Source organism: Petromyzon marinus, unplaced genomic scaffold (genome assembly GCF_048934315.1).
Source record: "Petromyzon marinus isolate PM22_M1 ecotype Great Lakes invasive population unplaced genomic scaffold, UKy_Petmar_22M1.pri1.0 PM_G_Scaffold_46, whole genome shotgun sequence".
NCBI lineage: Eukaryota > Metazoa > Chordata > Hyperoartia > Petromyzontiformes > Petromyzontidae > Petromyzon > Petromyzon marinus.
In genome coordinates this window covers 36,095-55,284 of record NW_027422998.1, presented here as the reverse complement: position 1 = coordinate 55,284, position 19,190 = coordinate 36,095, and the positions used below count along the sequence as shown (strand labels likewise).

General features: G+C 45.2%; 1 pseudogene; it reads right to left on the bottom strand.

Moving 5' to 3' along the window:
- Window positions 1-3,503: 3,503 nt before the first annotated feature.
- On the bottom strand, window positions 3,504-18,189 carry LOC142917327 (uncharacterized; annotated as a pseudogene).
- Window positions 18,190-19,190: the final 1,001 nt, after the last annotated feature.

The following is a 19,190-nucleotide window of genomic DNA, read 5'->3' as shown; positions in this document are numbered from 1 at the left end:
ATAAATAATAAAATAATTGCCCAATTTCGATCACTTTAACATAATAAATCAAGGCAGAAATATTTAATTAATAATTTCGCCTTTCTTTATAACCAAATTTTATTATTTTATAATAATAATTAATAAAACTTACAAATAATCACATTTGATTATTTTAAATAATAAATAAATTTTCCTTTAGTATGTAACTAATCAAATTTGATTATTTTTAAATAAGAATAAATATATAAAAATAATCAAATCTGATTATTATATGAATTAAAAAAGAGGGATGACATTGTCATCCTCTCAGCCGACAAGGTCAATGCCACTGTCATCGTGGATAAAATACAATATAACAACAAAATTCAAGAATTACTCAACGATGGTAGCTATACAAAAATAAAAAGAGATCCCACCAACAGCCTCGTCATACAATCCAACAAAATCATTTCTGATTCAACCGCATTAATTGATCAAACCAAACAGTTCTCGTTGAAACCTTCTGCTACATGAAGTAGATACACCCCTTCGTCTCATCGTCTCTACTGCAGTGAGGGAAAAAAGTATTTGATCCCCTGCTGATTTTGTACGTTTGCCCACTGACTCAACACTGCCCATAGACTCAACACTGCACCATAGACTCAATACGTCACCATAGACTCAACACTACACCATAGACTCAACACTGCACCATAGACTCAATACTGCACCATAGACTCAACACGTCACCATAGACTCAACACTGCACCAAAGACTCAACACTGCACCATAGACTCAACACTGCTACCCATAGACTCAACACTGCCCGTAGACTCAACACTGCACCATAGACTCAACACTGCCCGTAGACTCAACACTGCACCATAGACTCAACACTGCACCATAGACTCAACACTGCAACATAGACTCAACACTGCCCATAGACTCAACACTGCCCACAGACTCAACACTGCCCATAGACTCAACACTGCCCACTGACTCAACACTGCCCATAGACTCAACACTGCACCATAGACTCAACACTGCACCATAGACTCAACACTACCCATAGACTCAGCACTGCACCATAGACTCAACACTGCACCATAGACTCAACACTGCACCATAGACTCAACACTGCCCATAGACTCAACAATGCACCATAGACTCAACACTGCACCATAGACTCAACACTACCCATAGACTCAACACTGCACCATAGACTCAACACTGCCCATAGGGGGATCCCTGCCTAGGGGTGTGAGGGGTCAAGGGGATCCCTGCCTAGGGGGTGTGAGGGGTCAAGGGGATCCCTGCCTAGGGGGTGTGAGGGGTCAAGGGGATCCCTGCCTAGGGGGTGTGAGGGGTTTTACCGGCACGAAGTTTTCGCCGAGGAGGCTTCGCGGTCCGCCCCTCTAGGCCGCTGTAACTTTATTGACACCACGTGGTGGCTGTAACTTTATTGACACCACGTGGTGGCTGTAAACTTTACTGACACCACGTGGTGGCTGTAAACTTTACTGACACCACGTGGTGGCTGTAACTTTATTGACACCACGTGGTGGCTGTAAACTTTACTGACACCACGTGGTGGCTGTAACTTTAGTGACACCACGCAGTTCCTGTAACTTTATTGACACCACGTGGTGTCTGTAACTTTATTGACACCACGTGTGTCACTGTGTGTCACTGTGTCGCTGTGTCACTGTTTGTGTACACTGTGTGTGTACACTGTGTGTCACTGTGTTTGTGTACACTGTGTGTGTACACTGTGTGTGTGTACTGTGTGTCACTGTGTGTGTGTCGCTGTGTGTCACTGTGTGTGGGGAGCGATAGTGTAGCGGTTAGCGCGCTGCGCTATGAACCTGGCGACCCGGGTTCGATTCCCGCTCACGGCCAACACCAGTGACGATTATCTGAACCGGTCCCGGGCTTCCCTTAGGTCGACTCAGCCTAAAATGAGTACCTGGTGCGGTGTGTAAACATTGCCACTAGGGAGACAAAGGCGGTCGGGCGTGGTGCTGGCCGCCCACCCCCTCGTGTACCGTTCAGGCCTTCATAGGTGCTCGCTAACAGGACTTGCCCCTACAGTCTAAGGCTATATGGGGGATCTTTGTATCTTTGTTTTTGTCACTGTGTGTCGCTGTGTCAGTTTGTGTACACTGTGTGTGTGTACACTGTTTGTGTACACTGTGTGTGTGTACACTGTGTGTGTACACTGTGTGTGTACACTGTTTGTGTACACTGTGTGTGTGTACACTGTGTGTGTACATTGTGTGTGTACACTGTTTGTGTCCGCATTGAACCGAACCCCCTGCAAGGCCATCTACTTAACGTTGAGAGAAAATTCACACGAAATGTCCTTTGCAATGAAGTCTTCCAGATGTAAATTGATACAAGCTTTTAATGAAGAAATAAAATCATTTAATTCAAAACACAACACAATTGAAAGATGTTTCATTTTAAAACTTCAAAACGGAGCATGGGGTACTTGCGTGAATGCGTCCTTCGTGTGCAAATGTTGTGACTTTCCTGGCCTGAAGGCCGTCAATGTGTTGGACCCTTAAATGGTGCACAGCGTCTCAACAACAGCAGTGGGGTTTGCTTCAACCGATAGGTTACGAACATCCAGACGTGAATCAGCAAGGAGCATTTCTAGTCCCAGTTAGACAAAATCTACGTCAACACGTAAGACAAAATTACAATTCGTGTTGTAGAGAATGTACCTCCTCCTATACGTGTAACTTTTAAGTGGTATGCCTTGTAACTGATAAATGATCCGAGCGTGCTACCTATTTCAAAGACAATGAGTTGCTCTAGATGCTTCATGAAACACAAAAGTACCCTTTGACCTGTATCACAAGAACAACAGGTCTCACCTGAGTTCTCTGTACAGGTTACTTTCAAACACACACACACACTTTGTCCTAACATCACTTATTCAATGTTTGACCCTTATAGATCAAATGTTACAAGTATGCACAAAACCAGACAAGTATACATTCTAAATTATTGACAGGCATATTAACAAAATTGGATTACTGCAGTGAAATATACTGCATCACGTTACATCGTATTAACAAGAAACTTTTTAAAAAGTTGCAGTCTGCTTCACAGTGTATGTAAAACATACTATTGTGTCATTCAAAACGAGTAGGCCATTGCATGCTGGCGTCGAAGTGAAAATGTAGCAAATTCTAAACATTACCTACAAACTACACAACTGAGATGACACATCAATCATCGCCCCCTACGGACAGGCTCTTGTCCACATGCAGGCCGGTGCAGGGCCACCACCTTGTGCGGCACAGGGGCAGCTGCTACTTGGGGATGCTCTTCGAGTGTTTCAGACGAGGTACGACACAAAACTCCGAGTTGCTGAGGCGGTTAAGCAAGCACCGTGTAAATGCAATTATGATAACATAGTGAATGCTTGGGAGCTTATTGTCTCTCGCTCCTGGTTAAAGATCTACCCAACCCATGGGCCCACAAAGTGTTCAACTTCACATTCGTCTCATTAAAGGCCTGTGACAAAGGTGCATCTATTGAAGCAACATCGTCTCTGGCTTACACATCTACCGGGTCTCCACTTGACTTTGTATTGTCTAGGAGCAAGTCCACCCACACCTCCACTTCCACAAACTGCTGGGAGTTGCCTCACTCTGCCTCAGTCAGAATTCTCCTCCTGCTTCACGATGTGAAGGTCCCATTTTGGATCATCTTCACATTTTACCTTCACTTCTTCGCTCATCACTTCTTCACATTTCACCATCACCTCTTCATATTTCACCTCGATACCTTCAAAAGTGTCCAAGCTGGGATTTTCTTCCGGTTCGTGTTTCATGAGGGATGGGCTCATTGCGGCACTTTGACTTTCACAAGCTGATTTCAGACTGCACTCCTTGTGGATTTTCTGATGCTTCTGTGCTCTCTGGTGTACTTGAAGATTTGATGAATCTGCAAACGGCTTCCCGCACAGAGTACACTTGAAGGGTTTCTCTCCCGTGTGTGTTCTCTGGTGTACTACAAGAGCAGATGAATGTGCAAACGCCTTCACGCACACACTGCACTTGAAGGGTTTCTCTCCTGTGTGTGTTCTCTGGTGTTTTACAAGATCAGATGAATGTGCAAACGCCTTCACGCACACACTGCACTTGAAGGGTTTCTCTCTCGTGTGTGTTCTCTGGTGTACTTCAAGATTTGATGAACGTGCAAACGCCTTCCCGCACAGAGTGCACCTGAAAGGTTTCTCTCCCGTGTGTGTTCTCTGGTGTTTTTTAAGAGCAGATGACTCTGCAAACGCCTTCCCACACACACTGCACTTGAAGGGTTTCTCTCCCGTGTGTGTTCTCTGGTGTTTTTTAAGAGCAGATGACCATGAAAATGCCTTCCCACAAACACTGCACTTGAAGGGTTTCTCTCCCGTGTGTGTTCTCTGGTGTTTTACAAGCGCAGATGACTGTGAAAATGCCTTCACGCACACACTGCCCTTGAAGGGTTTCTCTCCCGTGTGTGTTCTCTGGTGTTCTACAAGAGCAGATGACTGTGCAAATGCCTTCCCACAAACACTGCACTTGAAGGGTTTCTCTCCCGTGTGTGTTCTTTGGTGTGTTACAAGATGACATGAATATGAAAACGCCTTGCCGCACAGAGTACACTTGAAGGGTTTCTCTCCTGTGTGTTCTCTGGTGTTTTTTAAGAGCAGATGACCATGAAAATGCCTTCCCACACACACTGCACTTGAAGGGTGTTTCTCCCGTGTGTGTTCTCTGGTGTGTTTTAAGAACAAATGAACCTGAAAATGTCTTCCCACAAACACTGCACTTGAAGGGTTTCTCTCCCGTGTGTGTTCTCTGGTGTGTTACAAGATTACATGACTGTGTAAACGCCATCCCGCACATCGTGCACCTGAAGGGTTTCTCTCCCGTGTGTGTTCTCTGGTGGTTCTGAAAAACTGATGGCCATGCAAATGCCTTGTTACACACAGTACATTTGAAGGGTTTCTCTCCCGTGTGTGATCTTTGGTGTACTTGAAGATTTGATGAATCTGCAAACGCCTTCCCACACACACCGCACTTGAAGGGTTTCTCTCCCGTGTGTGTTCTCTGGTGTTTTTTTAACAACAGATGAACATGCAAACGCCTTCCCACACACAGTGCACTTGCAGGGTTTCTCTCCTGTGTCAGATTTCCAGTCCGGTCCGTGCTGTATGCACGCTGGTCGCATTGTTGACTTGTCGTACCGAGCTGCGCTGAGTGCCTTTGCTCCATCAGACCAAATCTGCAGAGGAAGCGTCAGCTGCAGACATAAAAAAAGAATATCCACACCATCTACACGTCAGGCACAGAGGAATGCACACGTGACTTACACGTCTATACTTATTAATATATTCATGATGTAGTGAAAAAGTTTCCCAAATTAATCAGATTTGATGAACGTGCAAACGCCTTCCCGCACAGAGTGCACCTGAAGGGTTTCTCTCCACGGGTTGTTATGGCACACAATGAGAGGGAAAATGTCATTAATATGCCTGTAAGCCTTCATATCATCAAGATGAATGGTAACCCAAAACTCTAAGCACACAATTTCGGCTGTCTGACTACAAAATGAATATTTATGAACGCTAAATTCAGCTGACATAGCAAAGGGTGTTGAAAACAATACTATTTGTGTTTTGCAGAAATGCATGAATTAATGTTCAATCGCAACTTAGAGGTGTGAATCCAGGCTCAGATGTCCTTGAATGCTGGGGATGAACAGTTCTGACTTCAGCTGAAGGTGTGTGCTGTGTTCACCTCCTGTTTTCATTCTTATAAAGAGTTCCAGAGGAAAACAAAAATAAACTATTGTTTTGATATAACCTCCACGTTCAACAGAGTTGATAGACTTTACTGCAAACACAAACTTGACACTGTCACACACTGCCATGAGTAAACAGGTGGTGGTGTGACCAGAACCATGCCTGGCCACCTTCATCTGCTCAGCATTAATTCTTCCTCACTCCACCAAGTAATGAATCGAGGATCAATCAACATAGCCGAGGCTATCCGTGTCTCTGTCTCTCTCTCCCCGTGGTGAAGGTGTTCCCCTCCACACATTCAGAGTCAACAGCGGCACGCGCTTAGCGTCTTTGACCGATAGACATTGACGCACGTATTGTTGGTTCTTTCAGTAAAGTCACGGAGATAGAAAATACAAATAACAGATTAAATTTAATAAGATAAAGACCACTTGTGTTGCGATCGAAACGTCGTCGGTTTATTACTTTATTTTTCATTTAATTTATAATGTTATTTTCATTTAATTTTCTATCTATGTGACTTTACCGAAAGAACCAAGAATATTAATTCCTGCAGTCACCAAAGTTTTAAGTCAAAACATTCACACACGTTGACAAAGCCTCACCTTGTGTTGTTGTGGGCAGGTCGCTTCTGATAACAAGAGCGGTATAGCAGCTCAAGCGGGCTTGGCCTGCTAACAAAAGAAAATAAAAACTGCGTGAATATTGACAATAAAACAAAGTTACAAAGTGGCGAGCCGGGTGAAGACAAATTAAACTTAAGCGAGATAATTAAAGTAAACGCAATCAGGCGAGGGCAGGAGGCAAGGCCCCGCGTGGCTAGGCCCCGCGTTGTAAAGTTCCAACCTGGACATCGATTCCCATGCTCGCTGCTACTCAACCGACATCCCTACGAGAGAGCGAGGCTCTACCTTGGTAAACAACAACAACCACCACCACAACGACCACCACCACAACGATGAGAATTTCTCACCTCGGATTTCAGTGCAAGCGCGCACACGGCAGCTTCCTGTTGCCTAGCGACAGCAGGAAGTAGTATGACGTCACTTCCCTCCCACGAGCGGCTCTGTAACCGAATAAATTATGTTAATGAGGCCGGCCCATATGTCAGCGATGGGGGCGTGGGCGCTGAACCCGTCGCAATAAACTCGCGACGGCTTTAACGAATACATTATGTTAATGAGCCACCAGTCACTGGGCGTAGTTTTGCCCAAATAAGGATTGCCACTGGAACGATATCGGCAGCGACCCAGGCGGAGGTGACGTCACGCTCAAGAACGCGGTGGACTGAATACCTTGGTGACATGACGTCACTACGGAGGGAAACCTCCCCCTGGCGTTTCACGCCGATGAGGTAATGCAGAGTGGTGACGTCACAAAGGTGGAGTTTAAGTTGATTTAGATTCATTTTCCATTGCTCCCTCCCTTGGGTGTGTGAGCTCAGCTACAACACCGTGGACATTATTGTGTATACACTGTGTGTGTGTGCACTGTGTGTATGTACACTATGTGTATACAATGTGTGTGTCACTGTGTGTCGCTGTGTGTCACTGTGTGTCACTGTGTGTGTGTACACTGTGTATACCCTGTCTGTCTACACTGTGTGTCACTGTGTGTGTGTACACTGTGTGTGTATATATACACTGTGTGTGTACCGTGTGTGTACACTGTGTATATACTGTATGTACAATGTGTGTGTACACTGTGTGTGTACAATGTGTGTGTACATTGTGTACACACTGTATGTACACTGTGTGTGTGTACACTGTGTATACACTGTGTGTACACTGTGTGTGTGTACACTGTGTGTGTACACTGTGTATGTGTACACTGTGTGTATACACTGTGTGTGTACGCTGTGTGTACACTGTGTGTGTGTACACTGTGTGTGTGTACACTGTTTGTGTCCGCATTGAACCGAACCCCCAGCAAGGCCATCTACTTAATGACGAGAGAAAATTCACACGAAATGTCCTTTTCAATGAAGTCTTCCACATGTAAATTGATACAAGCTTTTAATGAAGAAATAAAATCATCTAATTCAAAACACAACACAATTCAAAGATGTTTCATTTTAAAGACTTCAAAACGGAGCATGGGGTACTTGCGTGAATGCGTCCTTCATGTGCAAATGTTGTGACTTTCCTGGCCTGAAGGCCGTCAATGTGTTGGACCCTTATTGGTGCACAGCGTCTCAACAACAGCAGTGGGGTTTGCTTCAACCGATAGGTACGAACATCCAGACGTGAATCAGCAAGGAGCATTTCTAGTCCCAGTTAGACAAAATCTACATCAACACATAAGACAAAACTACAATTCGTGTTGTAGAGAATGTACCTCCTCCTAAACGTGTAACTTTCAAGTGGTATGCCTTGTAACTGATGAATGATCCGAGCGTGCTCCCTATTTCAAAGACGATGAGTTGCTTCAGAGGCAGACGCTTCGTGAAACACAAAAGTACCCTTTGACCTGTATCACAAGAACAACGGGTCTCACCTGAGTTCTCTGCACAGGTTACTTCCAAACACACACACACACTTTGTCCTAACATCACTTATTCAATGTGTGACCCTCAGATAAAATGTTACATGTACGCGCACAATCAGACAAGTATTAATTCTAAATTATTGACGGGCATATTGACGGGCATATTAACATTGAATTACTGCAGCGAAATTGACTGCATCACGTTACATCGTATTAACAAGAAGCTATTTTACAAATACGCACCGTCTGCTTAACAGTGTATGTACAACGTACTATTGTTGCGTCATTCAAAACGAGTAGGCCGTTGCATGCTGGCGTCTGGGTCAAAATGTAGCAAATTCTAAACATTACGCTACAAATAATAGATCACGGCGTTTCGATGGCAACACAAGCAATCGTCATCAGGTGGGACAAGCACAGCAGCAAGAAGAAGAAACTGCTGGAGTAGGCGCCTACTACTTCAGCAGTTTCTCTTGCTGTGGTTGTCCCACCTGATGACGATTGCTTGTGTTGTGATCTAAACGCCGTGATCTGTTATGTTTCTACCCACGTGGTGACTTTACCGAAAGAACTCAAGAGTGTGGATTCCTGCAGTTACGAAAGCTTCGAATCAAGATTGCCTACAAACTACACAACTGAGATGACGCATCAATCATCGCCCCCTACTGACAGGCTCTTGTCCACATGCAGGCCGGTGCAGGGCCACCACCTTGTGCCACACAGGGGCAGCTGCTACTTGGGGATGCTCTTCGAGTGTTTCAGACGAGGTACGACAGGAAACTTCGAGTTGCTGAGGCGGTTAAGCAAGCACCGTGTAAATGCAATTATTATAACATAGTGAATGCTTGGGGGCTTATTGTCTCTCGCTCCTGGTTAGAGATCTACCCAACCCACAGGTCCACAAAGACTGGCCGCTCGCCCTTACTCTGCAGATAGAACCTAGAAACTGAGTGTTCAACTTCACATTCTTGTCATTAAAGGCCTGTGACAAAGGTGCATCTATTGTAGCGACATCGTCTCAAGCTTACACATCTACCGGTTCTCCACTTGACTTTGTATTGTCTCGGAGGAAGTCCACCCACACCTCCACTTCCACAAACTGCTGGGAGTTGCCTCGCTCTGCCTCACAGTCAGAATTCTCCTCCTGCTTCACGTTGCCTCCATTGATGTGAAGGTCCCATTTTGGATTTGAATCTTCATCTTCACATTTCACCTTCACTTCTTCGCTCTTCACCATCACTTCTTCCCTCTTCACCATCACCTCTTCATATTTCACCTCGATACCTCTAAAAGTGTCCACGCTGGGATTTTCTTCCGGTTCGTGTTTCATGAGGGATGGGCTCATGGTGGCACTTTGACTTTCACAAGCTGATTTCAGACTGCACTCCTTGTGGATCTTCTGATGCTTCGGTGTTCTCTGGTGTACTTTAAGATGTGACTGTGCAAACGCCATCCCACACAGAGTGCACCTGAAGGGTTTCCCTCCTGTGTGTGTACTCCGGTGTCTTTGCAGATGTGATGACTGTGCAAACGCCTTCCCGCACATCGTGCACTTGAAGGGTTTCTCTCCCGTGTGTGTTCTCTGGTGTTTTTTAACAACAAATGACCGTGAAAACGCCTTCCAACACACAGTGCACTTGAAGGGTTTCTCTCCCGTGTGAGTTCTCTTGTGCCGTGTGAAATCTCCAGTCCGATCCGTGCTGTATGCACACCGGTCGCATTGGAGCCTTGTCCTACCGAGCTGCGCTGAGCGCATTTGCTCCATCAGACCAATTCTGCGGAGGAAGCGTCAGAGGAAGCGTCAGCTGCAGACAGAAAAAAATAATATCCACACCATCTACACGTCAGTATCGAGGCACAGAGGAATGCATATATAGTCACATGTGACTTACACGTCTACATTCATATATTCATGATGTAGTAAAAACGTTTCCCAAATTCATCACAGGGCTGTAATGGCACACAATGAGAGGGCAAATGGTCATAAACATGCCTGGAAGCCCTCGTATCTTCAAAATGAATGTTCACCAAAAACTCCAACCACACAATTTCAGCTGTCTGGCTTCAAAAGGAATATTTATGAGAGCTAAATTCAGCTGACACAGCAAAGGGTGTTGAAAACAATACTATTTGTGTTGTGCAGAAATTCATAAATTAACGTTCAATCGCAACTTAGAGGTGTGAATCCAGGCTCAGATGTCCTTAAATGCTGGGATGAACAGTTCCGACTTCAGCTGCATGTGTGCTGTGTTAACTTCCTGTTTCCATTCTTATAAAGAGTTCCAGAGGAAAACAAAAGTAAACTATTGTTATGATATAACCTCCGTGTTCAACAGAGTTAATAGACTTTACTGCAAACACAAACTGTACACTGTCACTGGGTAAACAGGCGGTGGCGTGTCTAGAATCATGCCTGGCCACCTTCATCTGCTTGGAATGAATGCTTCCTCACTCCACCAAGTAATTGAGGATCAACGAACATAGCCGAGGCTAACTGGAGTTTGCGTGTCTCTCGCCGTGGTGAGATGTTAACTACCTCACCTGGTATACAGGAAGTCGTGGGTTCGATCCCGACCCTGACGCCTGCTTATATTTGGAGTTTGCGCGTCACTCCGTTTAGCGTCTTTGACCGATAGACATTGACACACGTATTCTTGTTGATTTCGGTAAAGTTACGTAAATAGAAAATAAGAATAACAGATAATACAATTACATTAAATAAAGACCACTTGTGTTGCGATCAAAACGTGAGTTTTTTTGCTTTATTTACAATTTATTTTATTTATTTTTATTTTATTTTCTATCTACGTGACTTTACCGAAAGAACCAAGAATATTAATTCCTGCAGTCACCAAAGCTTTAAGTCAAAACATTCACACACGTTGACAAAGCCTCACCTTATGTTGTTGTGGGCAGCTCGCTTCTGATAACAAGAGCGGTATAGCAGCTCAAGCGGGCTTGGCCTGCTAACAAAAGAAAATAAAAACTGCGTGAATATTGACAATAAAACAAAGTTACAAAGTGGCGAGCTGGGTGAAGACAAATTAAACTTAAACGAGATAATTAAAGTGAATGCAATCAGGCGAGGTCAGGAGGCAATGCCCCGCGTGGCTAGGCCCCGCGTTGTAAAGTTCCAACCTGGACATCGATTCCCATGCTCGCTGCTACTCAACTGACATCCCTACGAGAGAGAGGCTCTACCTTGGTAAACAACAACAACCACCACCACCACAACCACCACCACAACGATGAGAATTTCTCACCTCGGATTTCAGTGCAAGCGCGCACACGGCAGCTTCCTGTTGCCTCGCGACAGCAGGTAGTATGACAAGCGGCTCTGTAACTGAATAAATTATGTTAATGTTACCGGACCATACGTCGAGGGATGGGGGCGTGGGCGCTGAACCCGTCGCAATATTATCGCGACGGCTTTAACGGACACATTATGTTAATGAGCCACCAATCACTAGACGTAGCTTTGCCCAAATAAGGATTGCCACTGGAACGATATCGGCAGTGACCCTGGCGGAGGTGACGTCACGCTCAAGAGCGCGGTGGACAGGGGAGGGGTGAATACCTTGGTGACATGACGTCACTAGCGAGGTACACCTCCACCTGGCGTTTCACGCCGATGAGGTAATGCAGAGTGGTGACGTCACAGAGTTGGAGTTTAAGTTGATTTAGATTCATTTTCCATTGCTCCCTCCCTTGGGTGTGTGAGCTCAGCAACAACGTGGACATTATTGTGTGTACACTGTGTGTGTGTACACTGTGTGTGTGTACACTCTGTGTGTGTACACTATGTGTATACACTGTCACTGTGTGTCGCTGTGTGTCACTGTGTGTCACTGTGTGCGTGTCACTGTGTGTCACTGTGTGTGTGTCACTATGTGTCACTGTGTGTGTGTCACTATGTCACTGTGTGTCACTGTGTGTGTGTCACTGTCACTGTGTGTATACACTGTGTGTACCCTGTGTGTGTTCACTGTGTATACACTATGTACACCGTGTGTACACTGTGTGTGTGTACACTGTGTATACCCTGTGTGTGTGTACACTGTGTATACCCTGTGTGTGTACACTGTGTGTGTGTACACTGTGTATAAACTCTGTGCCACTGCGTGTGTGTACACTGTGTGTGTGTATATATACACTGTGTGTGTACCCTGTGTGTGTACCCTGTGTGTATACACTGTATGTACACTGTGTGTACACTGTGTGTGTACACTGTGTATACCCTGTGTGTGTACAGTGTATACACTGTGTGTGTACACTGTGTATGTGTGTACACTATGTATATACACTGTGTGTGTACACTGTGTGTGTACACTGTGTGTGTGTGTGTACACTATGTGTATACACTGTGTGTGTACACTGTGTGTGTGTACACTGTGTGTATAAACTGTGTGTCCACTGTGTGTGTACACTGTGAATACACTGTGTGTGTACATTGTGTGTGTACACTGTGTGTGTACACTGTGTGTGTGTACACTGTGTGTGTGTACACTGTGTGTGTACATTGTGTGTACATTGTGTGTACACTGTGTCGCTGTGTGTGTCGCTGTGTGTGTCACTGTGTCACTGTGTGTGTGTCACTGTGCCTGGCACAAGCGTCGTGGTGACGTCACCACCACTTAGTTGCGAATGGCGATTGTTGTTGTGTCACTGTGCGTCTGTCACTGTGTGTGTGTCAGTGTGTGTACACTGTGTGTACACTGTGTGTGTATGTGTACACTATGTGCATACACTGTGTGTGTACACTGTGTGTGTACACTGTGTGTGTGTACACTATGTGTATACACTGTGTGTGTACACTGTGTGTACAGTGTGTGTGTGTAAACTGTGTATACACTGTGTGTGTACACTGTGTGTGTGTACACTGTGTACATTGTGTGTGTACAGTTTGTGTATACTGTGTGTGCACAGTGTGTGTGTACACTGTGTGTATACACTGTGTGTGTACAGTGTGTGTGTACACTGTTTGTGTGTACACTGTGTGTACACTGTTTGTGTATGTACACTGTGTGTGTACACTGTGTCTACACTGTGTGTACACTGTGTATATACTGTGTGTGTGTACACTGTGTGTGTGTACACTGTGTGTATACACTGTGTGTACACTGTGTATAAACTGTGTGTGTGTATACACTGTGTGTGTGTACACTGTTTGTGTCCACATTGAACCGAACCCCCGGCAAGGCGATCTACTTAATGACGAGAGAAAATTCACACGAAATGTCCCTTTCAATGAAGTCTTCCAGATGTAAATTGATACAAGCTTTTAATGAAGAAATAAAATCATCTAATTCAAAACACAACACAATTTAAAGATGTTTCATTTTAAAACTTCAAAACGGACATGGGGTACTTGTGTGAATGCGTCCTTCGTGTGCAAATGTTGTAACTTTCCTGGCCTGAAGGCCGTCAATGTGTTGGACCCTTATTGGTGCACAGCGTCTCAACAACAGCAGTGGGGTTTGCTTCAAGCGATAGGTAACGAACATCCAGACGTCAATCAGCAAGGAGCATTCATAGTCTTAGACAAAATCTACGTCAACACGTAAGACAAAACTACAATTCGTGTTGTAGAGAATGTATCTCCTCCTATACGTTTAACTGTCAAGTGGTATGCCTTGTAACTGATGAATGATCCGAGCGTGCTCCCTATTTCAAAGACAATGAGTTGCTCCAGAGGCAGACGCTTCGTGAACCACAAAAGTACCCTTTGACCTATATCACAAGAACAACGGGTCTCACCCGAGTTCTCTGTACAGGTTACTTCCGAAACACACACACACTTTGTCTTAACATCACTTATTCAATATTTGACCCTCAGACAAAATGTTACATGCACGCGCACAATCAGACAAGCATTCATTCTAAATCCTTGACGGGCATATTAACAACATTGAATTACTGCAGCGAAATTGACTGCATCACATAACATCGTATTAATAAGAAGTTATTTTACAAATACGCACCGTCTGCTTAACAGTGTATGTACACCGTACTAATGTTGCGTCATTCAAAACGAGTAGGCCGTTGCATGCTGGCGTCTGGGTCAAAATGTAGCAAATTCTAAACATTACGCTACAAATAATAGATCACGGCGTTTCGATGGCAACACAAGCAATCGTCATCAGGTGGGACAAGCACAGCAGCAATAAGAGGAAACTGCTGGAGTAGGCGCCTACTACTTCAGCAGTTTCTTTTGCTGTGGGTGTCCCACCTGATGATGATTGCTTGTGTTGTGATCTAAACGCCGTGATCTGTTATGTTTCTACCCACGTGGTGACTTTACCGAAAGAACTCAAGAGTGTGGATTCCTGCAGTCACGAAAGCTTCGAATCAAGATTACCTACAAACTACACAACTGAGATGACGCATCAATCATCGCCCCCTACTGACAGGCTCTTGTCCACATGCAGGCCGGTGCAGGGCCACCACCTTGTGCCACACAGGGGCAGCTGCAACTTGGGGATGCTCTTCGAGTGTTTCAGACGAGGTACGACACAAAACTCCGAGTTGCTGAGGCGGTTAAGCAAGCACCGTGTAAATGCAATTATGATAACATAGTGAATGCTTGGGGGCATATTGTCTCTCGCTCCTGGTTAAAGATCTACCCAACCCACAGGTCCACAAAGACTGGCCGCCCTTACTCTGCAGGTTGAACCTAAAAATTGAGTGTCCAACTTCACGTTCTTGTCATTAAAGGCCTGTGACAAAGGTGCATCTATTGGAGCAACATTATATCAAGCTTACACATCTACCGGGTCTTCACTTGACTTTGTATTGTCTAGGAGGAAGTCCACCCACACCTCCACTTCCACAAACTGCTGGGAGTTGCCTCGCTCTGCCTCACAGTGAGAATTCTCCTCCTGCTTCACGTTGCCTCCATCGATGTGAAGGTCCCATTTTGGAGTTGAATCATCTTCACAATTTACCTTCACTCCTTCGCTCTTCACCATCACCTCTTCACATTTCGCCTTCACCTCTTCATATTTCACCTCGATAACTTTAAAAGTGTCTAAGCTGGGATTTTCTTCTGGTTCTTGTTTCATGAGGGATGGGCTCATGGTGGCACTTTGACTTTCACAAGCTGATTTCAGACTCCACTCCTTGTGGATCTTCTGATGCTTCTGTGTTCTCTGGTGTACTTGAAGATTTGATGAATGTGCAAATGCCTTCCCGCACACACTGCACTTGAAGGGTTTCACTCCCGTGTGTGTTCTCCGGTGTGATTTAAGACCAGATGACTCTGAAAATGCCTTCCCACACACACTGCACTGGAAGGGTTTCTCTCCCGTGTGTGTTCTCCGGTGTGATTTAAGAGCAGATGACTGTGAAAATGCCTTCCCACACACACTGCACTTGAAGGGTTTCTCTCCCGTGTGTGTTCTGTGGTGTTTTTTAAGAGTAGATGAATCTGAAAATGTCTTCCCACACACAGTGCACCTGAAGGCTTTCTCTCCCGTGTGTGTTCTCTGGTGTGTTTTAAGAGCGGATGAATCAGAAAATGTCTTCCCACACACACTGCACAAGAAGGATTTCTCTCCCGTGTGTGTTCTCTGGTGTGTTTTAAGAGCAAATGACTGTGAAAATGCCTTCACACACACACTGCACTTGAAGGGTTTCTCTCCAGTGTGTGTTCTCTGGTGTTTTTTAAGAGTAGATAAATCTGAAAATTTCTTCCCACACACAGGGCACTTGAAGGGTTTCTCTCCCGTGTGTGTTCTCTGGTGTGTTTTAAGAGCAAATGACTGTGAAAATGCCTTCACACACACACTGCACTTGAAGGGTTTCTCTCCCGTGTGTGTTCTCTGGTGTTTTTTAAGAGTAGATAAATCTGAAAATTTCTTCCCACACACAGTGCACTTGAAGGGTTTCTCTCCCGTGTGTGTTCTCTGGTGTGTTTTAAGAGCAAATGAATCTGAAAATGTCTTCACACACATACTGCACTTGAAGGGTTTCTCTCCCGTGTGTGTTCTCTGGTGTTTTTTAAGACTCGATGAATCTGAAAATGCCTTGTCACACACAGTGCACTTGAAGGGTTTCTCTCCTGTACGAGTTCTCTGGTGCTGTGTCAAATTTCCAGTCCGATCCGTGCCGTATGCACGCTGGTCGCATTGTTGACTTGTCGTACCGAGCTGCGCTGAGTGCATTTGCTCCATCAGACCAGCGTCAGCTGCAGACAGAAAATAAGAATATCCACACCATCTACACGTCAGTATCGAGGCACAGAGGAATGAATATATACAGTCACATGTGCCTTACACGTCTATACTTATTCATATATTCACGACTAGCTGTACTACCCGGCTTCGCCTGGGACTTGGATCCACCACGTTCGGCCGCCTTTGTCTCCCCAGTGGCGATGTTCACACCACAACAGTTACTCGTTTGAGGCTGAGTCGACCTAGGGGAGGCCCAGAAGCGGTTCAAATAATCGTCGCCGGTGGTGGCCGTGAGCGGGAATCGAACTCGGGTCGCCGGGTTCATAGCGCGGCGTAGCGCTAACCGCTACACTACAATGCGTTACGCTTCCACACACACACAGACACACACAGACACACACACACACAGACACACACACAGACACACACACAGACACACACACACAGACACATACACAGACACAAACACACAGGCACAAACACACAGACACACACACACAGACACACACACACAGACACACACACACAGACACACACACAGACAACGCTAACGGCTACACTACAATGCGTTACGCTTACACGTGCGCGGGTCACGTGACAGATTTGACGGCACAGCTCACTTGCCGTGCAAAAAATCTATACATTATTGAGCTCCCCTCCCCCCCCCTAAAAACAACACAAAAGTGTATTTGCATAATGTGTGTACGGTGTACAGTCTGGAAAGTACCCACATGGCAAATTTACAGTTTGTTGCATGTCGGGAAGTACGCTAAACATTGTGAACAGACAACACACACAATCACAACTTTGCCTTTTATATATATTTGGAGATGCAGTGAAAAACTTTCACAAAATTCATCACGCGGTTTTAGTTTTTTGATTTTCAGTTTTATTTATTTTAGTATAGTCCTGTGAGCCATTCGGCTCTTGAATCGGGTGCAACCACAACAAGCAACAAAACAAAAACACGACCAAGAAAAACATCTTACAGTGACTATGTGTGACTGTGCAAACAGCACTGTCATGGCACGCAATGAGAGGGCAAATGTCATAAATATTCCTGTAAGCCCTCGCATCTTCAACATTAATGTTGCCATAGAAACGTTGTGGGGTGTTTTGCTTCATTTAAACAAATAAAATGTATTATGTTATTTTAATTTTATTTTCTATCTACGTGACTTTACCGAAAGAACCAAGAATATTAATTCCTGCAGTCACCAAAGTTAAGTCAAAACATTCACACACGTTGACAAAGCCTCACCTTGTGTTGTTGTGGGCAGGTCGCTTCTGATAAGAGCGGTATAGCAGCTCAAGCGGGCTTGGCCTGGTGAAAAAAATAAAAACTGCGTGAATATTTACAATAAAACAAAGTTACAAAGTGGCGAGCCGGGTGAAGACAAATTAAACTTAAGTGAGATAATTAAAGTGAACGCAATCAGGCGAGGGCAGGAGGCAAGGCCCCGCGTGGCTAGGCCCCGCGTTGTAAAGTTCCAACCTGGACATCGATTCCCATGCTCGCTGCTACTCAACTGACATCCCTACGAGAGAGAGCGAGGCTCTACCTTGGTAAACAACAAGAACAACCACCACAACCACCACCACAACGACCACCATCACAACAACCACAATCGCAATGAGAAGTTCTCACCTCGGATTTCAGTGCAGTTACATCGTGACGTCACGCGGCAGCAGGTGACATGACGTCACATCCGGGGAACGATACATGCTCCTCCAACAATGAGCGGCTCCGTAACTAAATAGAGAATAAATAAATTATGTTAATGGTACTCGTCCCATGTGTCGTGGGCAATGAACTCGTCGGCTTTAACGAATAAATTATGTTAATGAGTTGCCGTCACTGGGCGTAGCTTTGCCCAAATAAGGATTGGCACTGGAACGCAATCGGCAGTGACACAAGCGGAGGTGACGTCACGCTCAAGAGCGCGGTGTATTACCTTGGTGACATGACGTCCCGAGCAAGGTACACCTCCCCCTGGCGTTTCACGCCGATGAAGTAATGCTGAGTGGTGACGTCACAGAGCGGGATTGGAGTTTAAGTTGATTTAGATTCATTTTCATTTCTCCCTCCCTTGGGTGCGTGGGCGCAGCTACAACAACAACGTGGACATTATTGTGTGTACACTGTGTGTGTGTACACTATGTGTGTGTACAATGTGTGTGTGTACACTGTGTGTGTGTGTACACTGTGTGTGTATACTGTGTGTATATACTGTGTGTGTGTACACTGTGTGAGCACAGTGTGCACACTGTGTGTGTACACTGTGGGTGTACACTGTGTGTGTGTACACAATGCGTGTGTGTACACTGTGTGTGTACACTCTGTGTGTGTACACTGTGTGTTTACACTGTGTGTTTACTCTGTGTGTTTACACTGTGTGTGTACACTCTGTGTTTACACTGTGTGTGTGTGTACACTCTGTGTGTGTTTATACTGTGTGTGTTTACACTGTGTGTGTGTACACTGTGTGTGCACACTGTGTGTGTACACTCTTTACACTGTGTGTGTGTACACTGTCTGTGTACAGTGTGTGTGTGTGTACACTGTGTGTGTGTACACTGTGTGTGTGTACACTGTGTGTGTACACTCTGTGTGTGTACAATCTGTGTGTGTGTACACTGTGTGTGTGTACACTGTGTCTGTGTACACTGTGTGTGTACACTGTGTGTGTGTACACTGTGTGTGTGTACACTGTGTGTATGTGTGTACATTGTGTGTGTGTGTACACTGTGTGTGTACACTGTGTGTG